This window comes from Dendrobates tinctorius, unplaced genomic scaffold (genome assembly GCF_039654945.1).
Source record: "Dendrobates tinctorius isolate UK_male_01 unplaced genomic scaffold, ASM3965494v1 ptg000084l, whole genome shotgun sequence".
NCBI classification, from domain to species: domain Eukaryota; kingdom Metazoa; phylum Chordata; class Amphibia; order Anura; family Dendrobatidae; genus Dendrobates; species Dendrobates tinctorius.
Genome location: NW_027361752.1, coordinates 48685001 through 48699456, shown reverse-complemented (window position 1 = coordinate 48699456; position 14456 = coordinate 48685001). Strand labels below are relative to the sequence as shown.

General features: G+C 51.3%; 1 protein-coding gene across 3 annotated transcripts in view; it reads right to left on the bottom strand.

The window, feature by feature from the left end:
* The window catches only part of DYRK1A (dual specificity tyrosine phosphorylation regulated kinase 1A), a 117259-nt gene that overhangs the window by 19742 nt on the left and 83061 nt on the right, over positions 1-14456 (bottom strand). The gene's annotated exons all lie outside the window — the stretch shown is intronic.

Here is a 14456-nt window from a genome sequence, read left to right as displayed (position 1 = left end):
CCAATTTCGCCATCTTTTTGAAAAGCAAGCGGAACTTTGTAGGGAGGAGGTAGGACAAGCACGGAGGGCAAGTTCATCACGAATCATGGCGGGGGCGTTTGGCAGGGGAGTAGTGCGCCAAATTCTTTTAGAGGAGCATCTTACTGCAGACGTCACCAGGCTTCACCGATATGGTTGGAAAGTACAAGGCCCCACATGTACAGGAGGCTCCAGTACATTCACATTTTATAAATGTTTTATTCTAAGTGATTTCTGACATAGAAGGTGAAGGAAAGGGGAAAAGGACAAAATAGAGAAGTGGGAATACAGCAGATCAGACGGGGTCGGTGATCGTGGTTCAAGAGGACGTGACCAGACAGAGATGTGCTCACAAGTTCATGTCGGGCCTTCGTGGCCCAAGCAGATTTCTGTTATTAGAGCTTTTATTTTACAGAGCACGCCTGTGTGAGAAGGTTACTGAAGTGTGTGATAGTACACTCCCTCCTAGAAAGGGAGGACTGGAGAAATGAAATAAGTGGAGAAGAGAACGCGTGGAATTCATCCACCCTCTGGTGCACTCTAACCAATGAGGTGAAGGGGGCGAGGGAAAAGGACGCAGCAGGGCGAGGGAGAGAGAGAAGCGCCACGGCAGGGCGAGGGAGAGAGAAGCGCCACGGCAGGGCGAGGGAGAGAGAGAAGCGCCACGGCAGGGCGAGGGACAGAGAGAAGAGCCACGGCAGGGCGAGGGAGAGAGAGAAGAGCCACGGCAGGGCGAGGGAGAGAGAGAAGAGCCACGGCAGGGCGAGGGAGAGAGAGAAGAGCCGCGGCAGGGCGAGGGAGGGAGAGAAGGGCAGCGGCAGGGCGAGAGAGAAGGGCCGCGGCAGGGCGAGAGAGAGAGAAGGGCCGCGGCAGGGCGAGAGAGAGAGAGAAGAGCCGCGGCAGGGCGAGGGAGGGAGAGAAGGGCAGCGGCAGGGCGAGAGAGAGAGAGAAGAGCCGCGGCAGGGCGAGGGAGGGAGAGAAGGGCAGCGGCAGGGCGAGAGAGAGAGAGAAGAGCCACGGCAGGGCGAGGGAGAGAGAGAAGGGCAGCGGCAGGGCGAGAGAGAAGCGCCACGGCAGGGCGAGAGAGAAGGGCCGCGGCAGGGCGAGAGAGAGAGAGAAGAGCCGCGGCAGGGCGAGGGAGGGAGAGAAGGGCAGCGGCAGGGCGAGAGAGAAGGGCCGCGGCAGGGCGAGAGAGAGAGAAGAGCCGCGGCAGGGCGAGAGAGAGAGAGAAGGGCAGCGGCAGGGCGAGGGAGAGAGAGAAGGGCAGCGGCAGGACGAGAGAGAGAGAAGAGCCGCGGCAGGGCGAGAGAGAGAGAAGAGCCGCGGCAGGGCGAGGGAGAGAGAGAAGGGCAGCGGCAGGGCGAGAGAGAAGGGCCGCGGCAGGGCGAGAGAGAGAGAAGAGCCGCGGCAGGGCGAGAGAGAGAGAGAAGGGCAGCGGCAGGGCGAGAGAGAGAGAAGAGCCGCGGCAGGGCGAGAGAGAGAGAGAAGAGCCGCGGCAGGGCGAGGGAGAGAGAGAAGAGCCGCGGCAGGGCGAGAGAGAGAGAAGAGCCGCGGCAGGGCGAGAGAGAGAGAAGAGCCGCGGCAGGGCGAGAGAGAGAAGAGCCGCGGCAGGGCGAGAGAGAGAGAGAAGAGCCGCGGCAGGGCGAGAGAGAGAGAGAAGAGCCGCGGCAGGGCGAGAGAGAGAGAGAAGAGCCGCGGCAGGGCGAGGGAGAGAGAGAAGGGCAGCGGCAGGGCGAGAGAGAAGGGCCGCGGCAGGGCGAGAGAGAAGGGCCGCGGCAGGGCGAGGGAGGGAGAGAAGAGCCACGGCAGGGCGAGGGAGAGAGAGAAGGGCAGCGGCAGGGCGAGAGAGAGAGAGAAGGGCAGCGGCAGGGCGAGAGAGAAGGGCCGCGGCAGGGCGAGAGAGAAGGGCCGCGGCAGGGCGAGAGAGAAGGGCCGCGGCAGGGCGAGAGAGAAGGGCCGCGGCAGGGCGAGAGAGAAGGGCCGCGGCAGGGCGAGAGAGAAGGGCCGCGGCAGGGCGAGAGAGAAGGGCCGCGGCAGGGCGAGAGAGAAGGGCCGCGGCAGGGCGAGAGAGAAGGGCCGCGGCAGGGCGAGAGAGAAGGGCCGCGGCAGGGCGAGAGAGAAGGGCCGCGGCAGGGCGAGAGAGAAGGGCCGCGGCAGGGCGAGAGAGAAGGGCCGCGGCAGGGCGAGAGAGAAGGGCCGCGGCAGGGCGAGAGAGAAGGGCCGCGGCAGGGCGAGAGAGAAGGGCCGCGGCAGGGCGAGAGAGAAGGGCCGCGGCAGGGCGAGGGAGGGAGAGAAGAGCCACGGCAGGGCGAGGGAGAGAGAGAAGGGCAGCGGCAGGGCGAGAGAGAAGGGCCGCGGCAGGGCGAGGGAGAGAGAGAAGAGCCGCGGCAGGGCGAGGGAGAGAGAGAAGAGCCGCGGCAGGGCGAGGGAGAGAGAGAAGAGCCACGGTAGGGCGAGGGAGGGAGCGAAGGGCCGCGGCAGGGCGAGGGAGAGAGAAGAGCCGCGGCAGGGCGAGGGAGAGAGAAGAGCCGCGGCAGGGCGAGGGAGAGAGAAGAGCCGCGGCAGGGCGAGGGAGAGAGAAGAGCCGCGGCAGGGCGAGGGAGGGAGAAGAGCCGCGGCAGGGCAAGGGGAAAAAAGACGCTGCAGGGCAAGGAAGAAGAACAAAGACATCCAAAAGGGTAAAGGAAAAGAAAAATTAAAGGTTTCTGCAAATAGCAGTGCTTTTTTTTTTTTTCCATTAATTTCTCCAGTCATATAAATGACCATGATGTTGATAAAGGTCTCATGAGAACATTCCCAAACATGATGCTATCAGGAGCTTGTGCTGGTATTCTGCATTGATATAAATGGTTAGCTTTAAAAAAAAAAAACAATAAAAAAAAAGGGGGTAAAATACAGCAGATCTTCAGAAAAGTGGCAATATCTTACCCTTCCCGTAGAGCGCCGCCATGACCAGGTATGCACTGTGTACATAGCATCCGCTGGTGTACTGAATATACAGACCAGCCCGGACCACGGGTGATGACAACAGAATGGCCGATGAGATACTTTTACATTTTCCGGCACATTTCAGTAGACAGGAACGTCCTTGTTACAAATATCATATCCGATCCCCGTCTACAATGAAGTGTCCTGTACCCTTAGACACAGGACAGGACGGCTGTGCAGTAAATATACACTATGATCGTTTGTTATTATTTACTGCCAAATATGAAATGACTCCGGTAGTATTTCTGTGGAGCAGTCGGCTGTAAAAGTGTATGACATGAGTCCCAAGCTCGCCATTTTTAACTATTAATTCACCAGTTTATATATGGATATAGCCCACATACAATTAGAGCTCAGAGCTGGCTGGTTTGGGAAATTGTCAGCAAGATTGCTAATATACACTCTCAGCTATCTGTTATAGCGGCGAAGAAGAGCTCACTGTGTCCACACAAGATTTACTGCCCGGTATGAAAACCACGCTACAGAGAAAATCACCAAAACATGCAGGGAACGCCAAGAGATTACAACAGGCTCCTGGTATACTGAGTGCAGCTCTGGAGTACAGGAAGGAACTCCGGATCAGTAATGTAATGTATGTACACAGTGACTGCACCAGCAGAATAGTGAGTGCAGCTCTGGAGTATAATACAGGATGTAACTCAGGATCAGTAATGTAATGTATGTACACAGTGACTGCACCAGCAGAATAGTGAGTGCAGCTCTGGAGTATAATACAGGATGTAACTCAGGATCAGTAATGTAATGTATGTACACAGTGACTGCACCAGCAGAATAGTGAGTGCAGCTCTGGAGTATAATACAGGATGTAACTCAGGATCAGTAATGTAATGTATGTACACAGTGACTGCACCAGTAGAATAGTGAGTGCAGCTCTGGGGTATAATACAGGATGTAACTCAAGATCAGTAATGTAATGTATGTACACAGTGACTGCACCAGCAGAATAGTGAGTGCAGCTCTGGGGTATAATACAGGATGTAACTCAGGATCAGTAATGTAATGTATGTACACGGTGACTGCACCAGCAGAATAGTAAGTGCAGCTCTGGAGTATAATACAGGATGTAACTCAGGATCAGTAATGTAATGTATGTACACAGTGACTGCACCAGCAGAATAGTGAGTGCAGCTCTGGGGTATAATACAGGATGTAATTCAAGATCAGTAATGTAATGTATGTACACAGTGACTGCACCAGCAGAATAGTGAGTGCAGCTCTGGGGTATAGTACAGGATGTAACTCAGGATCAGTAATGTATGTACACAGTGACTCCACCAGCAGAATAGTGAGTGCAGCTCTGGCGTATATTACAGGATGAAACTCAGGATCAGTACAGGATCAGTAATGTAATGTATGTACACAGTGACTACACCAGCAGAATAGTGAGTGCAGCTCTGTGGTATATTACAGGATGAAACTCAGGATCAGTACTGTAATGTATGTACACAGTGACTACACCAGCAGAATAGTGAGTGCAGCTCTGGAGTATAATACAGGATGTAACTCAGGATCAGTAATGTAATGTATGTACACAGTGACTGCACCAGCAGAATAGTGAGTGCAGCTCTGGGGTATAATACAGGATGTAATTCAAGATCAGTAATGTAATGTACGTACACAGTGACTGCACCAGCAGAATAGTGAGTGCAGCTCTGGGGTATAATACAGGATGTAACTCAGGATCAGTAATGTATGTACACAGTGACTCCACCAGCAGAATAGTGAGTGCAGCTCTGGCGTATATTACAGGATGAAACTCAGGATCAGTACAGGATCAGTAATGTAATGTATGTACACAGTGACTACACCAGCAGAATAGTGAGTGCAGCTCTGTGGTATATTACAGGATGAAACTCAGGATCAGTACTGTAATGTATGTACACAGTGACTACACCAGCAGAATAGTGAGTGCAGCTCTGGAGTATAATACAGGATGTAACTCAGGATCAGTAATGTAATGTATGTACACAGTGAATGCACCAGCAGAATAGTGAGTGCAGCTCTGGAGTATAATACAGGATGTAACTCAGGATCAGTACAGGACCAGTAATGTAATTAGACCGCAACTTTCCGTACACTGAAGACCTAACACAAATATACAATGCCTTGAAATACAGCTCTGGCAAAAATTAAGAGCCCACTGCACAGTTTTATTAAACCCGCTTCTCTCCATGTCTGACAGCCATTCCATTCCAGTGTCCGTTGAATTCCAACCAGAGTACACCTCATTCTACTTATTGTTCTTCTGATTAGGCCTCTTTCACACTTCAGTTTTTTGCATCAGTCAAAATCCGCCAAAAGGATGGATGGCGGATCCGTTTTAGTACTGATGACAACGGATGCCACCTGTCCGTTTTTTTTACGGATCCGACAAAGAAGGAAGGAAGGAAAGGAAAGGAAAGGGAAGGGAGGGAGGAAGGAAGGAAGGAAGGAAGGAAGGAAGGAAGGAAGGAAGGAAGGAGATTTTTTTTTTTTTTTGGTCCGGCACCCAGAAAGAATTTCGGGTTAAATCAGTGTCTGGAGGATCCGCCAGAGGAAAAAAAACGTTGCAAACTCCGTTTTCAAATCTTTGAGGATGGTGACGGACAGCAACTTTTGGCGGATCCTCAAAAAAAACGGATGCAACGGACGGCAATCCGTCACAATCCGCCATTAATGGAAGTCAATGGGGAAAAAAAACGGATCCTCAAAAGAAAATTGAGGATCCGTTTTTTTCAAAACCTGGCGGATTGTGACTGATTGTAAAAAACTGAAGTGTGAAAGAGGCCTTAGGTGATCACCTGAACCAAATCTCATTTAACGAAGGAAAGTATAATAAACCCTGCTGTGGTGTTCACAATCCTCTTGCAATAGGACAAGCTGGATGGCAAAACAAGTGCTAGTAATATCCCAAAAGTAATAGGAATGAGAAAAATAACTTTTAACCATGCCAAAAGGAGTTTAAATTATCTTTTGTGTCTTGAGTGAGGAAAAGAAGGGCTCAATTCTGGCTTTACTAGCAGAGGGATACAGTGAACATCATGTTGCCTCCATCCTTAACATTTCTAAGACGGTAGTCCATTACACAACAAGGTCAAGCAGCAGACATTGGGGACAACATAGCTACAGACCGTCAGAGGGCGAAAACGACTCTCCACTGACCGGGATGACAGTCATCTTATTCAAATGTCACTCAGCAACCTCAGGATGGCATCAAGTGACTTACAAAAGGAATGGCAGCTGGCGGCGTGAAGTGCACGGCAAGAACAGTTCGTAACCGGCTCCTAGAGGCAGGGCTCAAGTCATGTAAAGGTAGAAAAAAGCCTTTCATCAATGTGAAGCAAAGGAGAGCCAGGCTGAAGTTTTCCAAAGACCTTATGGATTGGACCATAGAGGACTGGAGTAAGGTAATCTTCTCTGATGAGTGTAATTTTCAGCTTTGCCCAACACCTGGTCGTCTAATGGTTAGACGGAGACCTGGAGAGACGTACAAGGCACAGTGTCTTGCACCTACTGTGAAATTTGGTGGAAGATCGGTGATCATCTGGGGATGCTTCAGCAAGGCTGGAATTGGGCAGGTTAATCTTTGCGAAGGACGTATGAATCAAGCCGCATACAAGGTTATCCTGGAAAAACAGTTGATTCCTTCTGCTCAGGCAATGTTCCCCAACTCTGAGGATGGGTTTTTCCAGCAGGACAATGCGCCATGCCACACAGCTAGGTCAATCAATGTGTGGATGAAGGATCACATCAAATCCCTGTCATGGGCAGCCCAATCTCCAGACCTGAACCCCACTGAAAACCTCTGGAATGTAATCAAGAGGAAGATGGATAGTCACAAGCCATCAAACAAAGAAGAACTGCTTATATTATTGTACCAGGAGTGGCATAAGGTCACCCAAAAGCAGTGTGAGAGACTGGTGGAAAGCAGCCAAGACGCATGAAAGCTGTGATTAAATATCATGGTTATTCCACAAAATATTGATTTCTGAACTCTTCCTGAGGTAAAACATTAGTATTGTTATTTCTAAATGATTATGAACTTGTTTTCTTAGCATTATTTGAGGTCTGCAAGCTCTGCATTTTTTTTATTTTGACCATTTCTCATTTTTTTTAAATACAAAATTTAGTGCTTGGAAATTCGGAGACATGTTGTCAGTAGTTTATAGAATAAAAGAACAATTTACATTTTACTCAAACATAAAAAGAGAAAAATCAGACAAACTGAACATTTTTGTGGTCTCTTAATTTTTGCCAGCGCTGTAGTATTCATACTCTGAATGTTTCCACATTTTCACGTTACAACCACAAACAAACGTAAGTTTTGGCCATGTGCACACGATGCATTTTTCCTGCGGATCCGCAGCGGATTTTACTGCGCAGAAGCGCTGCAGATCCGCAAACTGATTTACAGTACAATGTAAATCAATCAATGTAAAAAAAAAAAAAAAAAACCCCGCTGTGCACACGCTGCGTTTTTTCCCGCGGTACAAAAAATGCAGCATGTCACTTCTTTTGTGCGGTTTTCCACCTGCTCCATTCTGCAAATCCGCAGGGGGAAAACCGCACAAAAACTGCAATAAAAAAAGGAAGAAATCCGCAGGAAAAATGCAGGTCATTTGAACTGCGGATTTTTTCAAATCTGCGCGGAAAAATCCGCAGGAGGAAATTCTACGTGTGCACTTAGCCTAATACTTTGTAGGACCACCTTTCGCTGTAATTACTGCTGAAGTCTTTGGGGTCTGTCTCTCCTAGTTTTGCACATCTTGAGGTGACATTTTTGCCCCTTCTTTGCACACGCGCTCTCGCTCAGTGAGATTGGATGAAGACATGTGAACAGCAATTTTCAAGTCATCTCACTGGGATTTGGGTCCGGACTGTGACTGGGCCGTTCACACACATGAATATGCTTTTATCTAAACCATCCATTGTAGCTCTGGCAGGATGTTTAGGGTCGTTATTCGGCTGGAAGGTGAACCTTCGACCCAGTCAAGTCTTTGACAGCCACGAACAGGGTTTTCGGCCAGGATTGCCGTGTATTGCAATCCATCCAATTTTCCCATCAACTCTGTCCAGCTTCGCTGCCCGTTAAAGAAAACTCTCCCAACAGCAGGCTGCTTCCACTATGTGTGACAGTGGGGATGGCATTTTCAGGGTGATGTTCAGTGTTCTTTTGCTGCCACACAGCATTTTGCCTAATTAGTTCTACTTTGGTCTCATCTGAGCAGAGCACCTTCTTCCAAGGTTTTTTTGCAAACAGGACTTCTTATGACTTAGTTTTAAAAATATATTTTTTTTTACCTGCCACTCGTTGATAAACGTCAGATTTGTGGAGTATACAACTAATAGCTGTCCCACCTGAGCTGTGGATCTCTGCAGCTCCTCTTTTTTCTGATTCTCTAATTAGTGGTCTCCTTTCTTCTTAAGTCAGTTTAGGTGGACGGCCAGTTCTTAGAAAGTTTGCAGTTGTGCCATACTCCTTCCATTTATGGATGATAGATACATTACCTCTGTGAGATGTTCAGAGCTTGAGCTATTTTTATATAACCTATCCGAATTTACTCACAACTTTATATCCCTTGCCTGTCTGGTGGGTTCCTTGGTTTTCATGACGCTGTTTGAACCCTAATGTTCTCCAACCTCTAAGGCTACTTTCACACATCCGGTGTGTGGGGTCCGGCGGCGTGCGGCGAAAAGCCGGGCCGCCGGATCCGGCCTGCAGCCGTGACACCGGATGTGTGTGTGGCGAGACGATACGGCTCGGACATTATTAAAGGAGCCGCAGGACGAGGTGGACAGAGGCAGCCAATGAGACAGCTGCTGAAAGGGAGGTGAGGGGAGGGGAGGGGGGTGGAGAGAGAGAGAGACATGGGGGGTTAACACTTAGTGTCCAGGCAAGAGAATCTCTCTCTCTTGCCGGGCACTTGTGGGGTTAACCCCACAGAGAGATCTCTCTCTCTCACCCAGACACTGAGTGTTAACCCCACAAGTGCCCGGCGAGAGAGATCTCTCACAAGTGTCCGGGTGACAGAGAGAGATCTCTCTCTCTCTCTCGCCGGGCACTTGTGGGGTTAACATTCACAGAGTCCGGGCATGCGCTGTGGAAAAAGCCGGTCCGGCGCTGCAAAAAAAACGTTACATGGAACGTTTTTTCCAGACGCCGGACAGGCTGTTTTTGCCGGATCAGGCAAAAACCGGATACGCCGCATAGGTATCCGGCGCGATGCGGCAATAATGAAACTGAATGGGGGAAAAACCGGATCCGGTGGCAACCGGCGCCGGATCCGGTTTTTACACTTTTCGCCGCATCGCGCCTGATGCTGAAAACCGGATGTGTGAAAGAGGCCTAAGACCTTCACCTAACAGCTGAGGTTATACTGAGGGTGGACGCATTGTACTAATTATGTGACTTCAGGACACAACTGGGTCACTCACGATTTTATTTAAGGGCATCAGACTACAAATGCACATCATAATTTTCAGATTTTTATAGATTTTTAAAATATTTAGGAAACCATGTATCATTTTTTTCCTTTACACGTGCTACTTAGCGTTGGTATATCCCAACAAAATACCTTTACGTTTGTGGGTGTAAAGTGGAAAAAAAAAATGTGGAAAAGTTGACCAAATAGGAATACTTTTTCAAAGCACCTAAAATAAAACCCGCACAAGTCGTAGTGAAAGGACTCAAAGCCAATGGAAGCCCTTGTATGTAATTCACCTTACAGCACTGCTCATCACCCCGTCTATTCATTCATAAACCGGGGACAAAAATAGGCAGAAAAATAAAATGTACTTTTGTTTCCTGTACAGATTTTATTGATGCACTCAATGCTGTAGAAACACAATAGTGGCTTTCTGCGCTCGATATCGGTGTCAGAGATGCGCCGCGTGTCCTTGGATCTGGTGTGTACAGTGTAGGCGGCCTCCGAACCGCGTCACACAGCGACAGACAAAAGATTGCCAACGTTAACCCCCTGTCCTCAGTGCGGGAACCAAGCACGCAGAAGCTTCCTACAGAACCAAAACACTCCATAGCCTCTATGAGGGGTGAGGAGGAGACCCCCCCTCTACCAGCAACGATCCACCCAGCCCAAAAAAAGAAGTACAAGGAGGCAAATACAAACCGTGCAGACGCAATGGTCTGAGGCTGCCCGTGCTCCACCGCCACCTAAACATCCCTGGCGGGAGCTGCCAGCCAACCTGGGAGGCCAGGTGCACAACGAAAGCAGAGCGAAGCTGGGGGACACCCAACGCCAACGCAGAACGACTTTATGAAGTACGGAAAGAGCGAGTTTTATTCCCGTCAACTCCAAAGCGAGTCCAACAAATAAGTGACCCGGCAGAAGGGTACAGTCAAGAAGTGGCCAAAACGAAAAATTCTATTTTCCTGGATTTTTTTTTTTACCGGTTATCATATAAGTTTGATATGGTCGGCGAGATTTCACAGATCACCGAGAAATTGAAGACCCCCCCCCCCCCCCCCACATGCCCAGGGCTCTGTGCAATCCACAAACAACATGATGCCTTGATATCTGCGATCTGAGGTCTTAATCCAGGTTTTCTTATTTATTTTTATTCATTTTACTCATTTATATAGCGTCATTACATACATTATCGGCATACATTAATATGCTAATGAGCTGTTAAGATCTATGGGCCGGCTATAGATCTCTCTGAGACTCCGCCTTCAGAGCTTATTATAAATCACAGGGGTCATACCAGTGTGGGACATGTAGGACCAGGAGAGCAGACTGTCAGTCAGTTCATGACTCACACTGGTCACTCCCCCTGTCATCTACAATAATCTCTGGAGGCGTAGTCTCAGGGAGATCTATGTCAGACCCATAGATCTGAACAGCTTATTTACAGATTAAGAAAAACGAGGATTTCTCAGAAATAAGACGTCAAGGTATCGTGTTCCTCAGCTTCCTATGACCTGCGTGCCCATATAGACGGCTTAGAAGGGCTGGTCGTATCGTCAGGTTCCCATTACAAGCGACTATACATCAGGCGTGCCACTATCTCTGATCTCTGCAGACCTGATCAGTGAGGGCTTTGGCCAATCAGCAGCCAGGAATCTTATAGAACTTGATACACTGTAGATCCCGCTGTCACCTAAGTGAAAATTGAGGATTATGGCCACAATTACCCATATACATGGGGGGGGATGGCGACTTCCAAATCCAGGCGACGTCTGCCCGATTGGTCAAGATTTGCCCTAATGACCCTGCGCCCTTTTTCCGCGACGTCCAAACTCTGTTACCGCCAACCAATCTCCTTGTAATCGTGGCTTCTCCCAAACCTCCACGATGCCCCTGCCCCCCTCACGTCTGCGCCACTGACGGGGTTAAGTGGAGATGGGGACAAAAAAAAAAAAGATGCATAAAATAGAAATGGCGCTGATTGGGCGGACGCCGGGCACGTGACTGCAGAACTAAATTTATCCGCCGGAGTCACCCGGGTGCCCACCTGTTGCTGGGTATTTTTAGCCTGCAGTGCCACGTTCTGGGGGCATGCACTCAGCCTGGCACCTTAACCCCCGCCACTCCGGGCAGCAGCAGGGAGATGGGGTGCAGGAGGCCAGTGTCAGGCTCCTCGCTCCCGGCCTGCGCTGACTGCAGTGAGGAGGAATCTGCTGCAGATCATTAAATCCTCGTTTATCAACGTCTCTCGCCGGCAACACAATGCAGGAGCAGAGCGCGCGGGGCAGCCCAGCAACAGCGCCTCATTAGCATAGCCTGCCACTCACACGGCGCGCCCTCATTGGACGGGCTCCGGCAAACGCCGAACCAATCCCACATGCCTTATGCAAATCGACTTTGCTCCAGTTGCCAGGGCAGAGCCGCGCGCCGGCCGCCAATAGGAAAACAAACAATCAAGAAGGGAAACATTGTATCAGCTGCTCCGCCGCCGGGGGGGGGGGAACACTGGGGGCTCCTGCACCGGGGGGGGCCTCCGGCACGGGGGGGGGGCTCCGGCACGGGGGGGGGGGGGGGGGGGGGGGGTGCAGCTGCAGGAGAGCTCAGTGCACTGGGGCCGGGCAGTGTGAGCAGGGGGGGATGGCAGTGCTGCGCCCAGCCTGAGTGTACTGAGCTTGTGTCCCCTCCTCGCACCGGTGCACATTTCATGATGGGGTGAGTAGGGATAGAGGGGGCACACCTGATGGCCTGCACCCCCCAGAGTTATGGTGAGGGCAGCACTGGTATCCAGGGACCCCTGCACTTACACTTGTGCAGTCCTCCATGCCTCCTGTTGTAGGTCACCCATTCCCAAACTGGTGTTGTAGGGAGGGGAGAATACTGGTCACAATGTTCGTGCAAGGTTCGGTCTGTATGAGTCCAATGGGAGGTGCTACTCTGCGAGTGACTATTCTCGACCATCAATCACTTATTTGGACTCCGCCCACTGGACTCCTATCCATAAACTAGAAGATCGAAGTTGCACTGACGCTTTTCCCATTAATCAATCTGATTGGCTGCAACATCCGGTGTGCACATTAGATGCCATTTTCAACCTGACAGGTTCCCTTTAAAGGGGTTGTCCATGACTTTAGAGCAGCTCTTTTTCTTCCAGGCTGCTCTGTCCACGAGACATGACTGCAGACGTCATGCTGACTGACCACCAGCAGCCCACAGTCAGGCAGACAGCTAGTCACACCGCAGCCACAGGGGAGAGCGGAAGAGAAGCCGCAGCCACAGGGGAGAGCGGAAGAGAAGCCGCAGCCACAGGGGAGAGCGGAAGAGAAGCCGCAGCCACAGGGGAGAGCGGAAGAGAAGCCGCAGCCACAGGGGAGAGAAGCCGCAGCCACAGGGGAGAGCGGAAGAGAAGCCGCAGCCACAGGGGAGAGCGGAAGAGAAGCCGCAGCCACAGGGGAGAGCGGAAGAGAAGCCGCAGCCACAGGGGAGAGCGGAAGAGAAGCCGCAGCCACAGGGGAGAGCGGAAGAGAAGCCGCAGCCACAGGGGAGAGCGGAAGAGAAGCCGCAGCCACAGGGGAGAGCGGAAGAGAAGCCGCAGCCACGGGGAGAGCGGAAGAGAAGCCGCAGCCACAGAGGAGAGCGGAAGAGAAGCCGCAGCCACAGGGGAGAGCGGAAGAGAAGCCGCAGCCACAGGGGAGAGCGGAAGAGAAGCCGCAGCCACGAGGAGAGCGGAAGAGAAGCCGCAGCCACAGGGGAGAGCGGAAGAGAAGCCGCAGCCACGAGGAGAGCGGAAGAGAAGCCGCAGCCACAGGGGAGAGCGGAAGAGAAGCCGCAGCCACAGGGGAGAGCGGAAGAGAAGCCGCAGCCACAGGGGAGAGCGGAAGAGAAGCCGCAGCCACAGGGGAGAGCGGAAGAGAAGCCGCAGCCACAGGGGAGAGCGGAAGAGAAGCCGCAGCCACAGGGGAGAGCGGAAGAGAAGCCGCAGCCACAGGGGAGAGCGGAAGAGAAGCCGCAGCCACAGGGGAGAGCGGAAGAGAAGCCGCAGCCACAGGGGAGAGCGGAAGAGAAGCCGCAGCCACAGGGGAGAGCGGAAGAGAAGCCGCAGCCACAGGGGAGAGCGGAAGAGAAGCCGCAGCCACAGGGGAGAGCGGAAGAGAAGCCGCAGCCACAGGGGAGAGCGGAAGAGAAGCCGCTGATGTCACCGCCACATCAGCAGAAGCTGCAGAATCGCCAACTGGAGCCAACAATGACAGCTCTGTGCCGGCAGAGATAGACGCCGGGCACCGCAGGCAGGTAGTTAGCGACTTCCTTTTTAAGTTAGTTTTTAGGTCTATAGTTAAAAAAAAAAATAGTCCTGGATTACCCCTCTAAGGAGCGGTTTCACATTCCCTGACTGTCTAGAGACAGGTTTCTGGTTTAGCAGATGTTACAAAGCTGGTTAGACTTATAGAAAGCGACCTCAGATAGGCGGCAAGTGAGATTCTGCTCAGAAGCAGAGCTGCAGAATAATTCTATCACAGAGACGCCAAGCTGCAGAAGCAGCCAATATGGCAGTCACTAAGTGTATGCTCACTTCACATCTTTTTTTAGAAAAAAAAAACGGTGTTTTAATAGCCCATAGGGGCTTCAGCGACGTTTCGGCCCAAAGTGCGAGACTTTCTCAAGCTAGGCTAAGGCTATGTGCACACGCTGGGGTTCTGCAGCGTTTCTGGCCCTGCGGGTCCGCAGCAGCTTCTGCTGCGTTATACAGTACCATTCGTTACAATAGTCAAACCAAAAACGCAGTGCAGATTTTTCAGCGCGGATTTGCTGCGGGTTACAATCCGCAGTATGTCAATTCTTTGTGCGGATTCCGCTGCGGTTTCACACCTTATCCATTGTGAGGTGTGAAACCGCAGGCTAATCCGCAGGTCTCCAAACTACGTGTGCACATAGCCTTAGAGCTGAACACCACATTGACACATATATATATACACACACACACACACACACACACACACACACACACACACACACACACACACACACACA